Source organism: Chrysochloris asiatica, unplaced genomic scaffold, assembly GCF_000296735.1.
Source record: "Chrysochloris asiatica unplaced genomic scaffold, ChrAsi1.0 scaffold00176, whole genome shotgun sequence".
NCBI classification, from domain to species: domain Eukaryota; kingdom Metazoa; phylum Chordata; class Mammalia; order Afrosoricida; family Chrysochloridae; genus Chrysochloris; species Chrysochloris asiatica.
In genome coordinates this window covers 6,351,632-6,373,270 of record NW_006408694.1, presented here as the reverse complement: position 1 = coordinate 6,373,270, position 21,639 = coordinate 6,351,632, and the positions used below count along the sequence as shown (strand labels likewise).

Genomic DNA, 21,639 nt, shown 5'->3' with positions numbered 1-21,639 from the left:
ATAGGTGGCAAATGAATATTTCAATTACTAGATTGGGGGGTGGGGTGAGAAACGTAATACCTATCACCAAAACCCAGAGTTTGGCAACCACCTCTAGCAAGTCTGCACTCCAGTCTTGGCTGTAGAGAAAACTGGCACTCAGACTTGACCTTCTTCAGGTGTCCCTACTAGACCTGAGACACTGTCAGGGCAGTGCCTTCACCTGAACCTGTCACATTATCTTTGTCACAGTCTCCTTCATCCTATCCCCTGCATTTCCTTAGGAATTTTCTAAGTAAAGGAAATTCTGTGACCTCACATCACTCTTATTTAACTTATTCAAACAAATTTATACAAACTTGGAGGACTCCACTGCCTGCTAGCCCAAGCAAAGATCATTTGTGAAAACACAGGCTTTACAGTGTGCTTATTCTCTGCAATAAGTATGTGTCCTAGTGTATATGTACTGCAAAGGGAGATGTCAATCTGCTGTTCCTTTAATAGTATTTGTTTTGACATTCATTTATAATTTACATATCTCAACTTGCTGAATGCAATGCTAACACTTCAAGTTTGGTGTTGGGTTTGTTGGTTTTATATGGCATGTTTTCTAAGAACAGGTCAAATGTATCTGACTCTCAAAGAGTGAAGTTCTTCCAAATATGGAATGAAACATGGCTAACCTAGACTGATTGGGAGTCAGTCTCCATCAGTCTTTAGTGTATCACCTGCCAAAGGATCTTACAAAAGCAGTTTTAATTACACAGGTAATTACTACAAATGCTACAAGTTGCTAGTTAGAACAAGTATTTCCCTCATACAGGTTTCTAGGGTTTAAGAAAGACCTGACCCTTCTCTGGTCCTTCTGAACTCTTTCCTATCCAAAAAATATCATAGGAAAATAAAAAACAAACATGATGTTACCACACAAAAGCATGTATTCTCAGTGAGAAAGAGGCAAGGGGAAGAATCAAGAAAACATTCCCTGATAGAGTTATGTATACATTATCTCATTAAAAATTTAAATAAGCCTATGAGGAAGGCATTAGCATGTTCCCGTTCGCATGGGAAAATATCTGTAGAGCAAGAGAATGCTAACAATACTGGAGTCAGTTGCTGCAGGAGCCCAGATGACCTCAAATAGAGGATGGGATCTGGAAATCAACACTGCCCCTACAGACATTTACTGTGAAACACAATCAAAGGAGTGGGGAGTTGTAAGTTAAGGAGCAGCTGCCATTAAAGAATGCACACATTGTTTTTGAAAAATTACATGCAGTTTAAAGTGCTTTCCAGTACTACAAAGGACCTTTATCCTGCAGGATTTGTTTAACATAGACCCTTTTGAAAATCTGAACAATTTACAGATCCTGTCGTGGTGTGGCGCTGTGGGTTAATGCGCCAGACTGCAAAGCCATTTGAACTGCAAGGTCGGTGGTTCAAGCTCACCAGCTGCTCCCTGGAAACCCTATACAGGGTCACTATGGGTCGGAACCGACTCCACGGCACTTAACAACAACAACTAAGCTATTAGGAGTCCTGGTGTGCTGCTGCAGGGTAATGAGCTGGACCACAAGGTCAGTTTGAACCACAAGGTCAGTGATTCAAACTCACCAGCCGTTCCTTGGAAACCCTATACAGGGTGTCTATGGGTGGGAACAGACTCAATGCCATTGAACAACAAAGTTATTAAAAATAAACAAATGGAAATTTTGCATACAATTCCAGAAGGTGCCTGAGTTAGAGTCCCATGCATATACTCTGACTAAAGAGCATCATCCACTGTGCTTCTCTCCTGGTGCAGGCATCAGCACTGGACATGTCTGTGGCTGCACCTTTTCCCTCGTGACTACACCGGCGCAGAGCTGCCGCCCTTGCCATCTCTCCCTTCACCTTTCAGTAGTATGAAATGAAGCAGTGGTCATTTCTGGAAGGAAACTTGCTCAGCAGATCAAGCAAGAAGCTCACCAGGAGGTGGAACAGTGGGTGGCATTGGGCAACAAACGGCCACACCTGAGCAGGATTCTGGTCCGAGAGAATCCTGCAAGTCATTCTTACATCCTCTACAAAACTAGGGCTGCTGTAGATGAGGGAATCATCAGTGAAACAATTTTGAAACCAACTTTGATTTCCAAGGAAGAACTGTTGAATTTAATAAATTCAACAACGATGACAATGTAGTGGCCTCCTTGTTCAGCTTCCTCTTCCAGAGCACATGGATGAGAGAAAGGTCTGCAATGCTGTTTCTCCAGACAAGGATGTTGACGGCTTTCATGTAATTAATGTGGGGAGAATGTGTTTGGACCAGTATTCCCATGTTACCAGCGACTCCATGGGACGTGGGGGAGATAAATAAGCGAACGGGAATTCCAACCCAGGGGGAGAATGTGGTGATGGTTGGACGCTCAAAAGCTGTTGGGATGCCTATTGCAATGTTGTTGCACATAGATGGGGCACAGGAACGTCCTGGAGGTGATGTCACTGTTACAATATCTCATCGGTACACTCCCAAACAGCAGTTAAAGAAACATACAATTCTTGTAGGTATTGTGGTGTCTGCCACAGGCATTCTCAATCTGATTACTGCAGATATGATCCAGGAAGGCACAGCTGTCATTGACGGTGGGAATAAATAGGGTTCAAGATCCCGTGACTTCTAAACCCAAGTTGGTTGGGGATGTGGATTTAGAAAGAGTCTGGAAGAAAGTCAGGTACATCACTCTGGTTCCTAGAGGCGTTGGTCCCACAACAGTGGCAGTGCTAATAAAAAATACCATCATTGCAGCAAAATACCTGCTGAGGCCTGAAGACCGAGAAGTAAAGTCTAAAGAGAGTGGAGTAGCATCCAATTCACTGTTGTACTATCTGGTTCATCAGCAGCACTCCAAGCCAGTTCAAGAAGCAAAACAGGCAACAGAATTGTGATACTTTTTACATATTGTTCTGAAATTGTTTAAAATAATGCTTTATATTTATTAAAAACCGAAATGGGTGGATGTTTGTCCACATCACTTTGCAGTACCTCACAGGTGAGCAATCTAGTATCATTCTAGGTGTCTTAGGAGCTAGCCAAGAGTAGCCATTAACCAAGTGATTAACATGGGGACATGTCACATTGAGAATGGATGTTGGACTTTGTTAAATAACTTCAGTTGTTAAAATTGGCCTTTTCTAGGATTGCATTTCCCAAGTGCTACTCCAGTAGGAGTCGATACTTTAGGTTCCAAACCTACTGAGTTCAACTATTCAAACCAAAGGAAAAATGTTGCTGGAGAAAATTAGGGAAAAGACAAAAAGGAAGAAATGATAATAGCTGGGTATAAAAAAGTTATTACTATTGACTGATAACCAGGTTTATATAAAATAAAATTGAATTGGGTGAGAAAGCGACATGTTACTAATATTCCTAAACTGTCATATTGTAGATTAGTTATTTGGAAAATGTTTCGGGTTGTGCTATTTGTTACTAGCTCTTTTTTTGTTACTAGTTTTATGTATGTTACTATTCAGTAAGGTCTTCCATTTTAGTTTTCCAGAACTGAAAAGCTTGTAAGTTATTCATGTGTGTTGTCATATTTGGTCTTTAAACTTTCTTGTCAAATTTTGTGACTACTAAAGGGTATCTATATGATTTCTTGGTCTATCTTGAAACCTATTTTTGAAAAACAAAATAGATACAGTGTTGAGCTTGACAATCATTAGGTAGCATAGATAATGATATGCAATTCATTTTTCCACCAAAGAGTTGTCATTAGCTGCCTGATTTTCTCTGATGTACCTGTTGACTTTCCTGAAGGTTTTTAAGAATTTACGTTAATAATTGAATTTAACCAGACTTTGATGACAGCTTTTAAAATGTTATTATTATTTTTTTTAATAAAACACTTCTGTCTGGTATTAAAAAAAAAAAAAAAGAGTATCTACTGATGGAGCCCTGATGTGGCGCTGTGGGTTAATGCACTGGACTGCAAGTTTGGTTTGAACCTCAAGGTTGGTGGTTCAAACTCACCAGCTGCTCCTCGGAAACCCTATACAGGGTCACTGTGGGTGAGAACCGACTCAGTGGCATTTAACAACAAAGCTATTCAAAATAAACAAATGAAAATTTTACATAGAATTCCAGAAGTTGCCTGAGTCCCAAAAATTCTATGCATATACTCTGACTTAAAGAGTATCTACTGTTGGAATCCTGATGTGGCTCTGCGGGTTAATGCACTGGACAGCAAGTTTGGTTTGAACTGCAAGGTCAGCAGTTCAAGATCATCCGCTGCTCCTCTGAAACCCTATACAGGGTCGCTGTTAAACTGACTCCATAGCACTTCATAACAACAACAACAATATTGTTGATGAAAATCAATGACTACAGCATTCAGTATGGATTGCACCTCAATGCAAAGGAATAAAAAATCCACACAACTGGACCAGTAAATAACATCATGATAAATAAAGAAAAGAATGAAGTTGCCAGAGACTTCATTTTGCTTGGTTCCATCATCAATGCTCATAGAAGCAGCAGTCAAGAAATCAAAAATGTACTGCATTAGGCAAATTTGCTGCAAAAGACCTCTTACCTCTTTAAAGTATTAAAGAGCAAAGACGTCACTTTGAGGACTAAGGTGCACCTGGCCCAGGCTTTGGTATTATCATATGCATGTGAAAACTGGACAAGGAATAAGGAAGAACATAGAAGAACTGATACATTTTTATTTGAGTGTTGGGGAAGAATACTGAAAATACAGTGGACTTCCAGAAGAAAAAATAAATCTGTCTTAGAAGAAGTACAGTCAGAAATAGAAGCAAGGGTGGCATGACTTTTTCTCGTGTATACTTAAGGAGCTTTGGTAGCGTAGTGGTTATGAATCAGGCTGCAAACCGCAAGGTCAGCAGTTCGAAACTACCAGCTGTTCCGTGGGAGAAAGATGAAGCTTTCTGCTCCTGTACAGATTTACAGCCTCGGAAACCCTGTACAGGGTCGCTATGAGTCGGAACCGACTCCACGGCATATAACAACAACAACATGCTTTGGAAATGTTGTCAGAAGGAACCAGTTATTGGTGGAGGACATTATATTATGCTTTGGTAAAGCGAAAGGCCAACAAAAACCATAAGACCCTCAATGAGATGGACTGACAAATGGGCTCAAACATAACAACTGTGAGAATGGCGAAGGACCGAACAATAATTTGATCAGAACTGACTCAACAGCACATAACAACCACAACAGCACCGCAGGCAACAGAAAGCCAGTCAGAGAGTTTAACAGTGGAAAGAAAGCTATAATTTCATCTTAGAAAGTGTATCCTGTATATACTCAACTTTGGAACAATAGGGCTTTGTGATACAGGGATTGAGGCACAGTTTGAAGTGGTAAAAGAGGGGAATTAATTTTAAGATGCTTGACGGTCTTATGAATACTAGATTCCCTTGCCTACCACTGTAAAATAGACACATGAGTGGGATAGACATGGGGAATAAATATGGGGAAACATGATTACAGAAAGCCTGGAAGCCCATCTTCAGCCTATAACTGACTAGAATGCCTAAAAGGGGTTCTAAAACTTGCCCAGTGAAATAAGTTCTTGCGGAGCCTTTGTAGTGTATAGGACCTTTGGTGGAATCCTGAGCCCCATCCAGAACCTTCTGAGGTAGAACACTCCCACTTGAAAGGACATGCAGACCAGCCTAGAGTGGTTAGAGGAACAGAAGACACTTCTTGAAAGACCAGCAGGAAAAATCAGAAAAAAAAATGGCAGTCTGATTGGTTACTACAAGAACAAACAAGTTGGTCGCTGGGGAGCCATCAAGGCAAGCAGTCAAGTTACTTCAGGACAAGACTGAAACTCAAAGTGAACACATGAGCAGGCATGTAAAATTGCTGCCAATGAAGATATGGGCTGAGTTCGATTTTGTTGCATAGACTCTTGTCGACCTTGAGATAAGAGAGAGAAGAGGAAGGGTTCATTGGTCTTTAGTGTGGTGAGACTTGGGGACTTCTAAGCCCATGGTCAAGGACCTAACCAAAGAGGGAGAGAGTTGAGAGTGATGTGTCCAGCTGATATGAAGTGAGGGGAGACGCACAAGACCACCCAAACTTGCAGATAGTACCCATTTGACCCAGCTTTGATGGCTTGATGATCAGAACTTGACTAGAGGAAGATAAATCTGATAAAGGAAACACATATAAATTGCTACAATTTGATGAACTTGCTTATGCTTATGGATGTAGTAGCTCAAAATGCCAACTGAGAGGGAAGGAGCTTCACATTAAGAATCAAACCTACCCCCTCTGTACACAGGGTTGATAGGGATAGGCAACTTACATATTGGCTACCTAAAATGGGGAGGTTAAAATGGCATGAAGTAGCTGTCTTACAAGTTTTCAAGAGGGAGTTTAGTTTCAGAGTATGTGAAGGAAGGTAGAATACCCACTGAATAGTTTCCATTTTGTCTAGATGGGACTAGTGAAAGGAGATGGGGATAAGATTCTTATGATTCAATAATGAATCATTGTTATCATGACTAACTGCAATTGTCACAACTGTAAAGGTAGAAGTTTTGTACTATAACGGGGGGAATAGTTAATCCAACAATACAGGAACACAGGACTCTAGGACCATCAAGGGAGAAGAACACAAGCAGAATGCAGGACCCTATCCAGAGAAACAATGACACCAGAGATGGGGGCAGAGATGAGGACATGGAGAGAGAGCAGCTGAGGACTCTAGACTCATGGTAAAAGAAAGGCTGTGCCATGTAAACTGTCACATAATTCACAATAAATCATTTAAGAAAAAAAAAAAGAAAGGCTGTGTGCTGGCAGACAGGAGGCAAACTTGCAAAATGTGCCCTTGGGTTGTTTAAATTACTATATATTCCTGAGTGCTTTTGTGTACATCAAAAAAACAGAGGGAATAGAAGCAAATATTGTTGAATGATGATGCACAGAAAGGGATGTAATCATTGTGATTAAATGAAATACAATAGGATGAGAGAAACACCAATGTTCTCCCATGTAAACGATCACTCAATTCACAATAAAAGCTTAAAAAAAAAAAAAAGAAAAGAAAGAAAGAAGGTGCATCCTGTGTACTGACGTATCTGTATACAGGAAGACCTACTTCAGCATGACTGCAACAGTGCCCAAAACTTGGTGCTCAGAAAGATGGGAAAGTATCACCAAATAAAACAAAAGGTAGTGCAAGAATTTGCAACTGAATCCACAAACTCTTTTTCTCTATGTTCTACTTGCAGATACAAATAGATCTAAATAGAAAGCTACAGGGTATCCAACGAGATCAGGGAAGGCTTTCTGGAATCATAGGTACAGAGTCTGCTAAATGCATGTTTCTTAGACACAAATCAGCTCACACATTTAGTATAAAGGGTAATTATGTGAACGTAATAAGGAAGTTTTGTGGTTAACAACCCATGTTTTGAAGTTATCAGGGTACCCTTCAAACTTATGATGAGATGCCTTTAGCAACTTATGAAGACTTGAAGCAAAAAGGTGAAAATACAGAGCACCTCCCTAGCAGCAATCAGAGGCTGGTATGGTGACTTCAAATAACTTGAGAAACTGAGAATGTTTCCCCTAAATTAAAACAACAGATTAAAACATTTTCTCTGAATTAAAACAACAGATTAATGAAAGTGGCTATATCCAGGGTCAATTTTTTTTTAATTTTGATAAAAAATTTTGATAAAAGCCATTTGTCCTCCAGGGCCTAAATCTTGAAAGAGGAAACCAAGACCTGAAGAATAATGATGCCCATTGTGATGTGAGGTGAAACCCCAGTAAGTAGAGAATTCGTTATGCTAGCAACTTTATTATGATTTTTGTTGTTCTTGCTGGTTTGCTGGCTACAAATTTTCATAGGTTTTTAGTGGTAATGTCCGCAAGTCCTACCTGTTGTTTTGCAAAATATGAGAAGTAAAGAAGCCCAGTGGAGTGTGGGCTAGGCATATAAGCCAGTAAAGCCAGACACTGTTATGCTCTCTGGCTCAAGACTGTGGTACTGCTTGACTTTCTAAACTGTCTTCATGCATTATTTGAACAAAATTAAAAGAAGCTCATATATGTTGTTGTTGTTAAGTGCTGTCAAATCAGTTCCGACTCATAGTAATTCTGTACAGGGTTTCCGAGGGGTGAGTGGTGAAGTATGAACTGCGAACTTTGAGGTTCAAACCGATCTTGCAGTCCAGTGCATTACCCTGCAGCGTCATACCAGGACTCATTAAACACACTAAGACAAATGAAAAATAACTCCCTAAGGAGTAACAATACAAGCACAACAGTCAAAAGCAGGAACAAAAAAAGAGAACATAAATAACAATTTACATTACAGAATTCCAAAGCCATACATCTTTTTACCATATCATTGTACCTGAAGTTGAGCAGAAAGAGAATTAGCATTAAATTACATTTTTAAAACATTCATGTATCTGATTACAAAAGTAACGTCTATTTGTAGAAAATTAAGGAAAAAAATTATTCACAATGCCAATTATAATTTCTGGAGTCACTGTTACTATTTCTTTTTAAGCATAGCTATGCTTGTTTTGTTTTCTACACAAAATACTCACATTATATGGAGTATAACATTATGGACTTTTTCACTTAATATAACATTATATCATATACATTTTCTCTAGCCATCAAACATTTTTCCAAAATCCAGACACCTGATACTTCACCTCTGGATACACTAGTGCACAACCCAGCCCCAGGTCTGTACTCTAGAACTGTGAATTGATCCAAATCAATATACAGCTACAGAATTTGCAATTTGAAGTCCGTAAATTCTCTAGTGACTACTTTGATTATTCAACAACAAACCTCTAACTTAAAATATTTATATTCTTTTTTATGCTGTAGTATTAAAAAGTCAGCACTGCATTAGGTTATAAAAACATCATCTGTCAATTCTAAAATAATCCCATCTCAATCATGGAAAATATCAAACACAAGGCAAATAACAAATACCAACTTCTGGCCTTTGTTCCTCTGATAAGTGTGTGACTCTGTGTCCTCACCTGTGAAATGAAGAAGCTAAATTATACGATGCCTAAGGTTCCCCAGAGCCCTCATTCCCTGCTACTGCAGCATCAGTGAAGCCTGCATTTGCATAAAGCCCAGGGTGTCACCAGACATGACTGGTCATTCTCCTGCATGCTGTTACGTTGGTCACATCTTTTACTGCCCACTCCTGTCATTTTCTCTGCAATGGAGAAGAAACAATTTTAGGGGTGTTCAAGACCTGCATGAAACAATGAAAGTTCAATAGGAATCAGAGAAAAGGTAAAGGCAGAAAGACACAATGGAACAATAAAGGACTACACAGTTTAACCAATCATGTCTGTTTGAGAAGCAGTCAACATATTTACTCCTACAAACCAAATTCACTCCTTCACAGCGTTTTGTCTTACTGTTTGTGTGTGGCGTGATTGGGGAGTGGGTGGTAAGGGAAAGAAAGGGTACATTCACATATGAACACCTGAAATATTTGAGCACTGTTCTAAAAGTTACTTGCTGTTCTTTCAAAATTTAGGTCTGGGTTTAACCATGTATTTGGTTTAGAGAAGAAGCTCAATATTTTGGTTATCTTTTAGGCAAGGAACTCTGGTAGCGTAGTGGTTATAAGTCAGGCTGCTAACCTCAAGGTCAGCGGTTCCAAACGACCAGCTGTTATGTGGGAGAAAGATAAGGCTTTCTGCTCCCATAAAGATTTACAGCCTCAGAAACCCTATGCGGGGTTCCTATGAGTCGGAACCGACTCCCGAGCACATAACCACTCTGCATAGGGTAAAGACTAACTAGTCAAAGGAGAGATGAGAAGCAAATAGAATGTGGGAGGAGAAGAGAATGAATCCTGACTCACTTTCTTTCCCTCCTAGCAACCAATGGCAAGCAGACAATTATTCCTTGTTGCTCCTTTCTCTGTAGAACTGAGGGTAAAGCTCAGTCTACTGTTAAGGGGAAGGAGTAATTGGTCTCCCTAACCAGAGCACACTATTTCATTATTTGAGGGCATGAAGAAAGGGAAGTTCCTCATACCTACAAAGATCTTTTGATGGGAGTCAGGCCAAGGATGTCTGAGTGTATCACAACGACACATAGAAAATAATGTTCTCAACGGTGCTGATAAATATAATGAAATATACAGAACAAAAGAAAGGCAAGGTAGGGCAGGAAAGGATACAGGCAAAAAAGGAGAGATTTCTGTCATTTTTTATTTTTCCCCAATGCGGTACCCTCAGAAACCAGAACATGCTTGGCATAGTAGGTGCTTAACACATACTTGTGGCATAAATGAATAAACTGAATCAAGAGATTTTAGTAATTATGTAAAACTAATTCCATTACTGAGAGGAAGACTCAAATTGTTTTAAGTATTCTCATCTTGCATAGTTTAATACTGTCCTAGTGTGGCGCTGTGGGATAAGCAATGGACTGTCATAAGGTCAGCAGTTCAAACCCACCAGCTGCTCCCTGGAAATCCTGTACAGGGTCACTATGAGTCAGAACTGACTCAATGCCACTTAACAAACAATAGTACAACATAGTCAACTTGATAAAACACTTCACTATTCAATTCTGGAAAGCTGTCAAGAATAATGGTAGATAAGTGATGTCTAATAGATGCAATTTCCTAAGTATCTACCACAGAACAGACACTGCATCAACACATCCTTATGATGAAAGTACTAACCTCCTTCTGAGAGAGACCACCGTTCTCTTTTAGAGATGATAAACTCATAGCTCCTGCATAGCTGAACCACACTCAAGCTATGAAACCCCCCTGAAAAAAAAAACACACACATTGTGCACAAAGGCTCCTGACTTACAACAATGCAACAGTAAGCTTTTAACCCTTAGCTGAACAGATCTTCTACAATTCAGATCTCTTCCCTTTCAACCTCCGGTTTCCACTTCTTCCTCTTCCGGTCACTATGAGTCAAAGCTGTGGAATTTTTTGGGTTTTCTTGCTCTGCTTCATAGGGACAATGGAGGCATCAGTGGAAAAGTGGACTAGTGGAGAAAAAATTATCAAATATCATCATTTAGCATGTGTAGCCTCAGGCAAATTATTTAACCTGCCATCTTCAATTCCGGTATCTATAAAGTGGGAATAACAACAGGCTGCAGGGCAGCTAATTATTTATGATGGCCCTTCTAGACAAATTCCTCCATTTTGTGATATACTGCAAATCCTAGCCTCTATGCCTATGATTATGGATCCATTTTAAAATGAAATACTAAGGAGTGAAGATTACAGTGGAACTTGTGTTTAAGGATGCCCCCACCTTACTAGCAGGTGTAATTCAACTCACCACCATGAGCTTCCTTTGGGGGCATAGTCTGACTCCAAGTTATTAAGTTTGCTTTGGGCAAGTTCACTCTCTTGCCCTGGATCTTGTTGTTGTGGTTAAGAGCCGTCGAGTCGATTACGACCCATAGCGACCCTGTATAGGGTTTCCAAGGAGCAGCTGGTGAGCTTGAACCACTGACCTGGCAGTTCAAACGACTTTGCAGTCTGACTCATAGCCCACAGTACCACACCAGGACTCCACATCTGGCTTATTATGTCTAACCTCCAGATCATGAAACTTTTAGCCTATCACGTGATTTGATTCACCAGCTGCAGAAGCCTGCTGTCTGACCTGCCAATTTGGGTTCCTCGGTTCCTGAGACTACATGGGTGAGAAGATTCCTTCAAACTGATCCTTGAGCTGGAGATTTGGGACTTGCCAGCCTCCAATAATTACATGAGCCATTTCTTTAGACAACTGTGCATTGTGAGAGATGATGCAGCAGGTAGCAGAACCCTGGGACTTGAGAGAAGGGAGAAGTGGTGATTGATACCAGGGATTAAGGAATGGTATATAGCATGTTGGAAAGGAGCTCTGGTAGCGTAGTAGTTACGAATTGGACTGTGAACCGCAAGATCAGCAGTTGTTCCATAGGAGAAGTATCAGGCTTTCTGCTCCTGTAAAGATTTACAGTCTTGGAAACCCTGTACAGGGTCACTATGCGTCGGAACTGACTCCATGGCACGTTACCACCACCACCACCACCACTATAATATGTTGGAAAAGTACAACAGTTGGGATATCGTTAACTTCCAACTCATAGGGATCAGCCTTGTACTGATATTTCTAAAAAATTATTCATGAATAGGCATATCATAAATATGTGAAGAAAAAACAACACAGTGCAGATAAGCTCTTAACATACAAATGCCCAACAAATGTCAGCTTTCCTTCAGGACTATATGAGATAGGGCCTACTCTAAACTTTCATTTTAAAGAACAAATCCCTGAAAAAGGTAAATAAAAAAGTGCCAGTTCTGAAATCTATTGAAGTTACCACCTCAGAAAATGAACTATCAAGACCTAAGAGGCTCTGATAGTATAGTGCATTATGAGCTGGACTACTAGCCAAGGTCCGCAGTTCAAATCTACCAGTTGCTCTGTGGAAGAAAGAGGAGACTTTCTGCTCCCATAAAGATGTACAACCTCGGAAACCCTATACAGTGTCACTAGGAGTCAGAACCAATATGGTGGCACACACCACCACTATCAATACTCTACTGTGTGTGTGTATTTATGTGTGTGTGCGTGCATGTATCACATTTTATTTATCCATTCATCTGCTGATGGCCATTTATGTTGTTTCCATCATCTACTATTATGAAAAGTAAGAAAAATGAAGTCTTGATACATGCTACAGTGAAGATGGAGCTTAAAGACATGCTTAGTGAAACAAATCAAGCACAGCAGGACAAAAATTGTATGATTTCACATAAGAAAAATAAGAAAACACAAATGTATACAGAACAAAGTTTATTGGTGGTTACACTACAAGGTCTGTGGTTCAAGCTCACCAGCTGCTCTTCGGAAACCCTATATAGGGTCACTATGGGTTGGAACTGACTGGACGGCACTTCACAGCAACCATAACCAGGAATCAGAAGGAGGGAAAGAGGGTTAACAGTGATGGAAAAGTTCACTAATTAAGGTAGGTGGCTTAGCCGATTATAATTGCTGTCAATAAATTGTTGCTGTTGTTAAGTGCCATTGAGTCAGCTCTTATTCACAGTGACCTTGTATAGGTTTTGGAGGAGTGACTGGTGGGTCTGAACTACTGACCTTGTGGTTAGTAGTCCAATGATTATTCTACAGCACCATACCAGGACTCCCAATACAGTGCACACCTACAAAAAGTTGTGCAACTGATATATTTATGACGACAAAAACCCAGAAATGAGTAGTAACTGCTGAGGTTGCTTATGGAATTTGGTTCCTTGGTTTGGATGTTTAGGACCATAGTTTCATGGGACATCCCAGTTAATTTGCATAAACTTGATTGCATACGGTGCCTGGGGACTTCAAAGCTTACAAGCGGCATGGAAGGTGTAACTATTAGTCTCTATTCACCTGGAGCAGTAGAGAAAAGAGGACAGTCAGGAACAAGAGGAGGATATAGACAGTCTAGAAGTGTGGTGGCTCTGTATGATAAGCACTGGAATATGAAATATGAACCATACATAGTCTTTGAGCCCACCAGCCACTCTGCAGGAGAAAAATGAGGCTTTCTACTCATCCAAAAATTTACAGCCTCAGAAACCCTATACAGGGTCAATATGAGTCAGAACCGACTCCTCAATGGCACTTAATAACAATGGAATGTGTGGCAAATTGCCTCCATGAACAACTGCCTTCTTTATGGTAAGACTAAAATAACTGGAGAATGCCCAGTGCCATTACTGAACATTTTGATCAAAGATTCTATAGAAATACCCTGATCAAAAGGAAGTAATAATAAAAATTTCCTGGACTCTAGACTTTCTAGAGCCGTGGAAGATAGAGAAAACTTTTAAGCTACTTTCTTGGGGTAATCTTTAACTAGTAAACAAACAAACAAAAAGATCTACTTTGAGCAGTACGCTCTCCTAAGAACTATCTATATTAGATCAAATTGAGAACAGAAACCTTAAAAGATTAAATAAAAACCTTAGGGGGCAATGCATTTATGTTAATGAAGAAAAACAACTAAAAAAAGAAGGGTGAGAGTGACTGACTGGACAAGTCAAAGAATGTAATCAATATCACTGAATTGTACATGTAGAAACTGTTAAATTGGTGCAGACTTTGCACCCATTAAAAATCAAAGAAAATTTAGAGGAAAACGTGAAAATGCAAAATCCTGAAGTTAAGGTCAAAGAGAAGGAAGAGCAAGGAGCAGTGTGTAAAGAAGCAAAGAAAATAGTAATAGAAACCTTCATACAGAAGTTGACTGAGAAAGAAGTTCATATGGGAAAAAAGAAAACCAACAGTGTCTTCTGCTGGATGCTCAGACAGCAATAAGGTACCAAACCTCTTTGGCAGTACAAGTTTCATCTCATAAACTAACTTCTGCTCTTGCTAATCTTTTCTGGCTTGTAATATAACTTAGCAAAAACTAACTATGTAGTTTTCTTTGTTTCTACACATCTTTTTCATCCAGATTGTAATCTCACTAAAGACAAAGATAAAAGCTATTAAGAAGGTACACAAATGCCTAGTAATCACAAGAAAAGATGCTCAAAAGCATTATATCCACTCCTCATTTATAGACAAGATTAGGTTCCAAAGACCAGGTCATTGTTTGAGAGTCAGGGGCCATATCCTGTCTTCAGTGCGGAACATAACATAATCCCAAATTGCTTGCTGACCATGGGGTGCCCCCAGTTTTTCATGATGTGTGGAACAGCTGGTGTCCTTTTCCCACCACAGTAGAGCCTGAGGGAATGCGGGGTGGGGTGGTAACAGGTGATGCTTACCTCACACCACCCATCCTGGGCAAAGACCCACTCACACTCATCCCTGTCCTTTGCCTTTTGCTTCCGCCACCCGCTCTGGGCAAGGACCGTGCTTGTACATCCACTTGGCCCCTAAGCCCCCATTTCTCACTTCACCTTACCAATTCTCCCTGGCACCTTCAGACCCTTGTGTGGCCACCCCTGTTTATCCATGACCTTGAGTCTCCCTGCCATTGCTCCACACCCTCCTTACAGCTGAATCACATGGGAAAAGGTGTCTAATGGTGAGTTGATCCCTGTCCCTAATTCGATCCAGTCATCACTGTTGTTGTTAAGTGCCATCAAGTCGAATCTGACCCATAGCGACCCTGTATAGGGTTTCCAAGGAGCAGCTAGTCAGCTTGAACCACCAACCTTGCAGTTCAAACGACTTTGCAGTCTGATGCATTAGCCCACAGTGCCACATCAGGCCTCTAGTCATCACTAGGGACCCCAATATAACATTAAGGGTAGGCCAAAGACAGTTCCCCTGTGCCTGGTCACAGCCCCACATGAAGCCCAGATCATCAGAGAAACTACCTGAGAATTTTTAAGTTGCTGTAAATGTTAAATTTCAGACAACAAGAGAGTCCAAAAGTGAGGAATAAATGTAGTCGGGATATGCAAATCAAAACCACATGAGATACCATTCCATGCATAATATAATGAATATCAACTGAAAAATGGAAAATAAGTATTGGCCAGGATGTGGAAAAACTAGAACCCTCATACAGTGCTGGCAGGAGTATGCAGCTATTGTGGGAAAAAGTTTGGTGACTCTCCATAAAGCTAAAATATAGAATTACCATGTGCGGGGCAGTGAATTATTTAATGTCTCTTCTAGCCATAGTCTTTGTACACTCCCATCAAGTTACTTTTCCCTTGTAAGTCTGGGTAAGAAAAGGTAGGGAAAGATGCTGACAAATTATGACTCAGTTCAGAGTGACAGTTTACAGGGATAATTGTGATTGGTCAATTTTGCCATCCTGATGCATATACAAAGAGCTATTTCAGAAGTAAAGGGGTTGCGGAGTTTCACTACCATCAAGGAAGAAGAGCCAGGAGTGGAGTGAATCCTTTGGACCCTGATATCCCTATGCATTGCACCTCTCTGACCCAGGTACAGAAAGCTGTGATACCAGAGAAGTGTCAGGAAAGTGACAGAAGCAGAGCCAAGAACCAGAACACAAAGCAGAACGGTGGAATTCCTGGTCCACAGAACAAGTAAAGGTGAGTGCCTTCGGGCAGGAGGCTTCTTTGCAGATTGGAGTGGCTTTCAGGTATTTGTCAGCAGTCCTAAAAGAGCTCTGTAACACTGGCCAGGTCAAAAGGCCCAAGGCCAGAGAGAAGCCTAACTGTGGGCACAGCAAAGGAGAGGTTGGCCTGACTAGCAGAACTGTGACCCTGAACTGTAAGCTGTTCACTGCCCTAATAAGCTCTGTAACTATGAACATAGTTCTGTGTGGCCTCTGCAATGAACTACCGTTGTAATGTTAATAATTAGTATGGAATCTGGCCTGACCTTGCTCAGAGTGCTGTGGGAGGGATGATAAGTGTCATTTTTTGCACCCAATGACTCCACAATTCCAATCCTAGGTGTACTCTTAAAAGAACTAAAAGCAGGAACTCAAAACACATACTTGTATACTACTTGTTTATTACAGCTTTATTCACAATAGTCATCAACAAATAATATTCATCAACAAATAAATAAACAAAATGTGCTATATACATACAATGGAATGAATATTAAGTCATAAAGAAGAATAGAGTCCTGGTGTGGAGCTGTGGGTTAATGCACTGGATTGCAAAGTTGATTTGAACCACCAGGTCAGCGGTTCAAATTCACCACCTGTTCTCGGAAACTTTATACAAGGTCAACTGTTAGTGGGAACCAACTCGATGGCACTTAACAATAGCAACAAAGAAGAATGAAGTCTTGATACAGTGATTAACTTTGAAAACATTAAGCTGAGTGAAACTTGTCAGACACAAAAGGACAAGTATTATATAATTCCACTTATATGAACACTCTAGAAGAGGACAAACAAACAGACAAAAGTTTATTAGTGGTTACCAGAGGCTAGAGATGGGAGATAGGAGGTCACAGGGTACTTAGTTTCCATCTGGGGTGATGAAAAGCTTTGGAAACAGACAGTGGTAATGATCACACAACATGGTGAGCGTAACGAATATCACTGAACTGTATATTCAGAAATGGTTAAAGTAGCAAAAAGGTGTCTATTATAAGAGTGAGTCAAAAATAGAAGAGTGACAGTGTTATGTGGCAAATCATTTGCAAATCAGCTATCACTCTGCCTATGAAATCATCTATGACAGACTTGGGTTTCAAAGAGTTTGCGAGATGGGTATTGAAACAACTCACAGAAGAACAGAAATAGAATAAATAGTGCTTGTACATCTGCAAACAAAATTTGGACTGATAGTCAAAGGAAGGCAAAAGTGTCTTTAAAAAATCATTACTGGTGCTGAGACATAGTTTCATCACTACGAGCCTGAGAGTAAACAGCAGAATATGGAAGGAAACATCTTCAATCACCGACCAAGAAAAGGTTAAAAAGTCAACCATTAGCTAAAAAATTGATGCTTACGACAGTTTTCTGGAATTCTCAAAGGCCAGAACACTACCAGGAAAAAAGTTCTACAATCAACAGTGCTCATTACAGTGAGATGCTCACTGAAGAGCTGAAGCCTAAACTTGGGACTAAATGCAGAGGACTGCTATCCAAAGGCATTGTGATCTTGCATGACAATGCATGTACACACACCTCTGCCTACACTGTTAATACTCTGCAAAAACTTCCGTTTTGAGGTGTAGCATATGATGAAGAATCAATTTTACTGAAAGAAAAAAGTCCCAGCTGAATTGAAAGCATTGGTGAATATGGGGCTTCAGGAACTAATAATGGAATACAAATGGAAATATTTCAACAAACTGATGCTACATTGGAGGTACCCACTCCTCTATGCCAAGAAATGTGGAAGACAGCTATGTGACCAACCAATTGGAAGATATCTCTATTTCATGTACATCCCAAAAGAAAGGTTAGCCAATAGAATGCAGAAGTCATGAAACAATATAATTAATATCACATGCAAATAAAATTTTACTGAAGATAATTTAAAAATGGCTGTAACAGTATATCAACACAGAGCTGCCAGAAGTTCAAGTCAGATTCAGAAGAGGTCATGGGCTAGGGATATCATTAGTGATATCAAATAGATTTTGGCTGAAAGTAGAGAAGACCAGAGAGATATTTACCTGTGCTTTATGGACTATACAAAGACATTCGGCTATGTGAATAATAATAAATTATGGGTAACAATTAGAAGAATGGGTATTTCAGAAAACTTAATTGTACTCATTAGGAACCTGTACATAGACTAAGAGGCAGTTGTTCAAACAGAACAAGGGAATACTGAATGGTTTAAAATAGGGAAATATGTGTGTCAGGGTTGTACCCTTTCACCATATTTATTCAAACTGCATGCTGAACAAATAACCAGATAAACTGGATTCTATGAAAAGACGTAACACATCAGGATTGGAGAAAACTCATTAACAATTTGCTTGCAAAAAATGAAGAGGATTTGAAATATTTACTGATGAAGATCAAAGACTACAGCCTTCAGTATGGACTGTACCTCAATGTAAAGAAAATTAAAATCCTCACAACTGAACCAATAACTTGCTGATAAACAGAATAAAGACAGAAGCTATCAAAGACTTCATTTTGACTGGATCCACAATCAATATTCATGGAAGTAAGAGTCAAAAACACAAATATGTATTATATTAGGCAAATCTGATAAAAAAAGATATTTTTTAAGTGTTAAAGAACAAAGATGTCACTTAAAGGACTACAGTGCACCTGACCCAAGCCATGGTATTTTCAACTGCCTCATATGCATGTGAAAGTTGGATAATGAATAAGAAGACTAGATAAGAATCGATGCATTTGAATTATGGTGTTGGCAAAGAATATAGAAAGTACCACAGACTGGATGCTCCTTAGAAGTAAATATGGAGAAACTCCATCTCTTGTTCTTTGAACATATTTTCTTGAGGCTTCAAAAGGATATCACGTTGGTAAAATGGAAGGTCAGCAAAAAAGAGGAAGACTCCCTTCCCCCCCGCCAAAAAAACAACAAAAAAAAAACCCCGGGATGTACTGACACAGTGACAGCAACAATGGGCTCAAACAAAGCAACAATTGTGAGGATGATATAGGACCAGTAAGTTCTGTTGTACATAGGGTCACTATGAATAAAAACAAACTCAAGGGCACCTATCAGCAGCAAAAGCAAGCATAAAACATTGCGATAATAAATTCTTTCTTTCCACTTTGAGAAGTCCTTTCAAATTTCTATGTCTTAGGGCTGGGTCCTCTAGAGAAACAAAACCAGTGAGGCCTTTATTATAAAGAGAGATTTAAGGCAAGGAAATGGTTCACACAGTTGATTAGGTGGGCAAGCCCCAAGTCCATGGGTCAGATATCAGTCCGGAGGTTTCTCATTCACACAGCTGGTGGATCAGACAGCAGGCAGACAGGTCAGACAGGAAAGATGTCAGGCTGCTGATGACTCCGAGCATCAGCAAGCAACAGAGCAGGTTAGTGGCTCAAATCCAACGAACCAGAGGTTGGATGAAGAGCCAGATACAGGATCCAGACCCAGGGAAAGCAGCGAGCATTTCTTGAGTGTACAATATACTGGAAACAGGCCACACCTGCCAGGGATCCCGACCCAGTCAAACGGACATAAAACCTTAACAATCACAGTATTCAATGGCTATAGCAAAGTGAACACTGGAAATTTCATCTGATCAGACACTTTATAAACTGTTTCAAAATAATTCCTCCAATTCAAGGCTAGAAATAAATTTATAGCAACAAAATAAAGTTTTCTTAAGAGCATACATACAAGGAAGGCTTCAAAAAGTTGGTGGGAAAATTGCATTATCTTTTAATTCCAGTCTTCTAAGAGCTTTCTGAAGCTCACTCATATTAGACATTTTGATATTTCACATATTTTCATGCACTTGTATTTACAAGAGGAACCATGATGTCACCATGGTTAAGCACTAAGCTGTAATAGAAAGGTAGCATCAGTTCAAACTGACCAGCTGCTGTGGGAAAGATGTGGCAGTAAGCTTCTGTAAAGATCTGAAACCTTGGAAACCCTATAAGGAAGTTCTACTCTGTTCTACAAGGTCATTAGGAGTCAAAATCAACTTGGCAGCAATGGATATATCACATTTTTTTCCACAAATAATGTGTTTACCATCTAGATTTGTGTGCCAACTGTACCCTCCAACCATGTGGAATTTATTGTAAGAGGACTGTGTTAATTTTTCCTTTCCAGCAATGTGCAAAAAATAAATTTGGCATAGTAGTACTTATGAAAATACCTCACGGGGGGCAGCCACAGTTGGGCAAACAAAGAAAGAAGGTGCATATTATTTGTGTAAATATACAATATGCCCAGATGTAGCCTTTTTGGCTGCATTCTCAATTCTAGTATTCCAATATTTTAATCTGTGCCTTTTCTTGATCCTTTCCCCGCATTCTTTTAATTTTCCTATTCTCATTGCTTGGGGCAATGATAAAGTGAACTCAAAGATGGAAACACAGCAACTACGTAGGAGCACTATTACAGCTTAAGGTATGGGATGTTGTTGTTGTTAGGTGCCGTCCAATCAGATCCAACTCCTAGCAACCCAATGTACAACAGAACAAAACGCTACCTGGTCCTGCAGCACCTTATAATTGTTATTATGTTTGAGTCCACTGCCATTGTGCCAATCCGTCTCACTGACGTGTCATCTTTTTACTTGGTCATTCACTTTACCAACCATGATGTCCTTCTCCAGGGACTGGTCCTTTCTGACAACATTTCAAAATACTAGAGACAAAATCTTGCCATTGTTGCTTTTAAGGTGCATTCTGGCTGTATTTCTTCCAACACAGATTTGTTTGTTCTTCTGGCTGCCCATGGTACTATCAATATTCTTCACCAACACCATAACTCAAATGTAACAATTCTTCTGTGGTCTTATCTTAATAATTTTCTACCTTTTACAATGCATATGAGGGTACTGAAAATGCCATGGCTTGGGCCAGGTATACCTTAGTGCTTAAACTGGCATCTTTGCTCTTGAACACATTAAAGAAGTCTCATGCAGCAGACTGGTCTAACTGTTTGATTTCTTGGCTGCTGCTTCTATGAGTGTTGATGGTAGATCTGAGCAAAATGAAGTATTTGACAATTTCAGTAAATTATCCATTTATCATGATGCTATTTATTGGTCCAGTTGATAAGATTTTGGTTTTATTTACATTGAGGGACAATCCATACTGAAGGCTATGATCTTTGATCACATCAGTATTTAAGTCCTCTTCCCTTTCAGCAACTAAATTTGTATCATCTGCATATTGCAGCTTGTTCATTAATCTTCCTCCAATCTTGATGCCATGCTCTTTTTCATATAATCCAGATTCTCAGATTATATTCACTCAGCATACAGACTGAATAAAAGTAGTGAAAGAAAACAACCTTGGCACATACCTTTCCTGATTTTAAATCATTCAGTATTCTCTTGTTCTGTTCAAACCACTGCCTCTTGATCTATGTACAAGTTCCTTCTGAGTACTTCAATGAAGTGTTCTGTAATATCCATTCTTGTCATGATCCACATAGTCAAAAGTGTGTACATTATGAATAAAACACAAGTAAATATAATTCTGGTATTCTCTGTTTTCAGCCAAGATCCATCTGACATTGGCAATGATATCCCTCA

General features: G+C 39.7%; 1 pseudogene; it reads left to right on the top strand.

Annotated features, from left to right (window-relative positions):
• The first annotated feature begins 1,109 nt into the window (after positions 1 to 1,109).
• On the top strand, positions 1,110 to 2,904 carry LOC102816661 (annotated as a pseudogene).
• The last annotated feature ends 18,735 nt before the right edge of the window (positions 2,905 to 21,639 follow it).